This window comes from Benincasa hispida, chromosome 5 (assembly GCF_027475165.1).
Source record: "Benincasa hispida cultivar pf3 chromosome 5, pf3_genome.v1.1, whole genome shotgun sequence".
NCBI classification, from domain to species: domain Eukaryota; kingdom Viridiplantae; phylum Streptophyta; class Magnoliopsida; order Cucurbitales; family Cucurbitaceae; genus Benincasa; species Benincasa hispida.
In genome coordinates, this window is record NC_143482.1 from 69707436 (window position 1) to 69712868 (window position 5433).

Consider the following 5433-nt stretch of genomic DNA (forward strand, 5'->3'; position numbering starts at 1 on the left):
TTGTCACGCAGAACAGTAAACATGCATTTATTATAATAGACATGTATTACAACAAATAATTTTTTTTTTCTATTTTTTGATAAAATACGATGATAGACATTTCCTGACATAAAAGAAGATGTTTAATGTTGGTTTTTAACTTTTTAACCAACATTAAAAATGGATTGGACATTTTAAAAAATGAGACATTAGAAAAAATATGGAACACTTATTGAAAAAAAATTGGTAAATACCCGACATAGAAGATGGTGTACAATGTTGGTTTTCAACCGACATTGAATATGGTGTATAATGTTGGTTTTCAACCGACATTGAAGATATTGATATTGAAATTTTGGTAAACCAATATTAAAGACCTTTTATAACACAATCTTCAATGTAGGTTTTTAACTTACATTTTACTCTTATAATGTTAGTTTTATACCGACATTAAAACCCAATTTTATAGTAGTATAAAAGACAACTTACAACATGTTAGAAAAAATGTCATAAAAAATTATTACTGGTAATACAGTCTAAATTAGCAATACGAAAAGATTTTGCGACGTGAACTTGCGCCATTAAACATAAAAAACTTTTAGTAACGTGGTATGGTGTCACTCATGTTCGATTTTTCCCTTCATCCTTCACTCCTCCCATATGCAAGTTTTCTCTCGCCCTTCCCTCTTGATACCTCTACCTCTCTCAATAGCAGGTAACTCAAAATCCTTTTCATGTTTGTAAAGATTTGTAGAAACTCTCTTAATGAACTACAAAAAGCATTTGCAATTTATCAATCTTCTCATGAATTTCGGAACAATTAGAGGTTGTAGTAATGAGAATCTTAACCTAATTAATAATGGCTTCCATGATTATTCTTCCCCTGCTCGATTCCCCTCATCTAAATGTCAAGGTTCTGCTTCTTCTTGATCGCTTTCTCTTACTTGATTTTTGTTTGAAATGGGTCGAAATTGTGTATGTACGTCTATGATGAATAATTTGAATTGTTAAAATTTGATAGATTTATGATTTTGAGTCGAAATTATTTGAAATGAGTCGTTTTATGATTTTGCTATAAACGATATAGGTTTTGCAGACGACTGATTGTTTTCCCCTCCCTCTCATCAAGTCCATCAAGTAGAACTTTTTATTTTATTTTTTCCTATTGTGTTTCTATTATAAAGAGAATGCAGTGTGTGTCAGGCATGGTTTCAAATTAATTTGAATGTTGAAAAGTGTAGAAGTTGATTTAATTTACTAATTTATGTTAACTTGGCATAATTGAAGTGTAATGGCTATCTTACAAGTACAGTAACTATAGCTTAGTTCATGAATGACATTACATTGTTGAGTTTAGTCATTGGAGCCATGTCTTTTAATGTTGTTTTGAATATAATATTGTTATTTTTGTTTGTTCTATTATTGAGGACTCTTATAATTAAATATAAATATATATATACATACTAACAATATAATCAAGTTTTTTTTTTAGGTTCAAGTTTGGTGTGTGATGCTAAATTTTGATTCTAAGGGATTTGGAAGAAGATAGAAAGATTACATTGGACATTGGACATATTTTGCTGCATTTTCTAAGAAAATATGAAGGTTAGTTGAGATTGTGGGTCTTTCAACCACATACTGTAAAAGTAAAAAGTGTAATTGTATTGATAAATTGTTTAATTGTTCGTGTTTAATAAATCATCTTAGAATATAACTAAGAACTGTTATTAGTCTTTTCTCTTCTTTAGACAACATTAGTTGCTTCAATTGATAACTTTTAAAGGTATTTCTTGCTTGTGCAAAACATAAACTTGTTGAGTTTGTTCTATTTGATGTTATGTTAAGGTATTTATGTTTGATAACTTCGTTTAATTGTTTGTTTGTTTGATAAATCATGTAAGGAGTTGTTATTAATTTTTCTCTTCCTTTTAACAATCTTAGTTGCTTGAGTTGATAAGTTATTGTTTAGAGTGGTTCTCGCTTGTTTGAACCCAAAGGAGGTGAAACTAGTCTTTTCCTCTTTTATTTTTCTTATTAAAATAAAATGTCTAATGCATCTGAATGTTTGTTAGTCTAAAATTCAGGTTTCAGTTTGGGGCTTTGTATAAATATATTTTTACATTCTTGTACATAAAGATCTTTTAGCCTTTGATTCAAAAGTAACCATGATTGAGCAAAACTCTAGTCATGGACTTTGTACTCGTGTTAAATGGCTACTAACTCCCAATGTTAGCTTTTCTCTTTTAGACAATTATAGCCATGATCAATCACGTTGTTGGGGGCTAAAGGAGTCATGAGCTAGGAATGCAAGGTTGTTGTTCAACGATATGGGTAAACTAATGTGGATTTGTTTTTATCCGAGGCAAGTTAATCTTAGTTTTATTTTTATGTTTATGGCCTCCATTGAGAGGCTTATGGTTTCTACTGATTTTTTTTTTTAGTTCATGAGACTTACAAAAAGTTTTTGGGATAATCTGTCTTTGATTTTGATATTGAAACATGTGACTTATAAATAGTTTTGTTAATAAGTTTTTGTTCATAGTTTCATGTTCTTAGCTATTGTCTTTGGTTGACAAGTGGAGAAAGTACATTGATAACTTGTAGAAATACAAGCTACTGTAGAATTATACTTAGAATTATGAGGGTTAATAAGTAGAATATGTGTCAATAATACTAAGAATTCATATGGAAAAGTGAGCTTGCGTCAACCAGCATCGAAAATTCTCACTAACCCTATATCATGCATTATTCTACATCAAAGTGTCTATTTTTGCAGCTAATGCAGGAATTAATCATATGCGTTGATCCCAGACTGCTGCAAGGTTGACCGCATGTATTGATCTTCATGAAGACTAATTCGTCACATGGAATGCTGCATCCACAAAATGATAATCGTGATAGAAGGTTGATTGTAAGGTGGGTGGAATGCGTTGACATTTCAGGACAAACGAGCATGAACGCATACCTCGGGAGTATCAACAAGATAAGGTGATGTTGACATTTCTCATACCGCGACAGAAGTAGCAGTGAGTCAGAATGGGATGATCAATGCTGTCGGCATTTGAACTTTATAAATGGAGCCTTGGAGCTTAACTTCAAACCATCTGAATTTCTGTTTTAGGCAGATTCTTGTGATCATAGATGAGAGCATGAGCAAGACCTTCTTTCAGAATTTTTCACTTCTACAAGCCCTTCCGAGTGACGACTGAAGCTTCGTCGGAGATATAGCTCGAGAGAGACGTCTTTACCACTCATCTATGGCACCACCGATAGCCTTGACACACTTCGGATGGAAAACAAGAGATTGCTTACATCTAACTCCCAACCTCTCCTCTTATCTCTGCATTGTATTATATTTTTGCTTAAGACATTAATACATTTTGTAATCAATACATCTCATTAGTTCCTTCAAGCACCATCTTCATCATCTTCTTTTTCTTTATCATCGTTTACCTTCATCGCTGAGTTAAGTGTTAATTACAAGAATCACATACTCAATCATGCAGCCTAGAGATATGACGCATGTAGCAAACCACCGAGAGGTGTGCGTTGCATGATTATAGTGAGTTAATTCTCTTTGTTTGGTGTGAGGCTATTGCAATGCTTGTCTATGAGCTGATTAGTTACAACCAACTACCCAAGAGGGTAAGTAGTGGAACACACTAAAGCAAAGTAAACAGTGTTCCTAGAGATAGGAGCGATCTTATGCTCAACGCAACCATGCGTTATAGAGATATAAGCATGCGGCTGACCACTGAAAGGTGTGCGATGCATTAGTGTCGAGCTAGGATTACTCTACCAACCAAGCATAATGATGCGGTGAATTTATTCCCTCCACAATTTTGTTCCTTCATTCACTTTATTATGCATTAATATTTGCCGCATCTCTTCCAATTCTCACAGTCAAACTTCCATTGCTCAATCTGTTTAGTTAGGAGTAACAGTAGTGCATAATCCATTAACTTCTCTTTTCTTTTTACTTTTATTCATCGCTTAAACGCATCACTTCCCAAGCATTATTTAGTTACAAGTATCTGTGTTCAACCTCGGATCATTCCAAGAAACTTGCGTTCTCGTTATACTTGGCGATAAAGCAAGAAAACTTGTGACAAGAACGTATGGTTATCGCATACACGCTTAACGCATATTGCATATTTTTCAGTCCAACGCATGACCATCGATGCATAGAGATTAACGCATATCAAAAGACGAGTGCATTTTCCATGTCCTTTTTCTTCGAACAGGTTTTTGAAGCCATTGATGGGGACTTGGCAGCTAATAGTTTGTTAAATATTGTGTTTTCGTAGGCACCCTTTAGTCTTGGGCATATTGTAGCTTGTGCGACCAAGTTGCAAACGATATCTGAGTGAAGGTGATGCGCCGAAATTCAATATTGACCCTAAGATCGAAAGGCTATCTATCACACAAACTAAAAGCAGTCTTAGGAGCATGTTAACCACCATGCGGCCAACGAATGCTGGAAGCTCCGATGGTCAGGAGAACGAGTTCCTTGGCCTAAACAGTCGAGTTCAATCTCCTACATGGAAGAATCCTTGCAGTGACTTCACTCCAATTTCTCCAGGGACGTCTTCTACTCTATATTTACTTTGCTTTCCTAGTTAATTCTTTAGTTTATTTATTTGACTATTATCTTTTTGGATTTACGATTGCTTTCTTGGATGTGGTGTGCATTCGCTTCTTATGGGTGCGATAATAATTTCCTCTCGGTGCATTGTTTCGAAAGAAGAATCTTCTCCATCATTCAACACATGGCTATTTCCTCCGCATGAGTTCTGAGTATTGACGCAATTGATATTCTGCTCGTAGGTTTCTTTTCTTGTTATCTTTTATGTGTTATCCTTCTGAAATTCTCTTTTGTCCGCTTGCTTTCTTTTGCATTGATAGATTGGCATCCATGATGATATTTATGTAAATTCACCACATCCACTAACTAAACGTCGCATGACTCACCTCGCTTTAGTAGCTTCTTCAAAGTTTGACAGTCTTAAGTTTTATTATGTGCAAACCTATTTTACCGCATTTTTAAACGAGTTTGTTTTTAGCTTCTTGGCAAGGACCCTGCCACTCTCTAAATTTAAGGGTGGAAGTGGTCCGGGAAAATGCGTCCATTCTAAACATTGCGATGATTATTAAAAAAAAAATCATAATAAAAGCTCCACTGTCAGCGCAAAGGGGAAACTCAAACGGATAAGAGTTAAAGTTGTGAAAGGTACTTACCCGTAATTGGATACTTCGCATGACACCTGTGCAGGTAAGCTAAAACGAAAGTAGGTGACCAGAATCAACGCATAATACCAACTCCTCTGCCTGGCACAACCCAAATTAGCTAAGACAAGATTTTCACGCAACGGAAGTTGGATGCCTACATGACACCCGTGGGGGCAAGCCAAAACGAAGAGCGTAACCAAGTCTAACACCTTAATCTAATAATGA

The 5433-nt window shown here is 34.8% G+C and overlaps 1 long non-coding RNA gene across 1 annotated transcript; it reads left to right on the forward strand.

Annotated features, from left to right (window-relative positions):
• Positions 1-540: 540 nt before the first annotated feature.
• LOC120078420 (uncharacterized) lies at positions 541-3391 on the forward strand. The gene is made up of 3 exons (XR_005482011.2): positions 541-694; positions 1472-1584; positions 2227-3391. It is a non-coding gene; the product is annotated as an uncharacterized LOC120078420 (long non-coding RNA).
• Positions 3392-5433: the final 2042 nt, after the last annotated feature.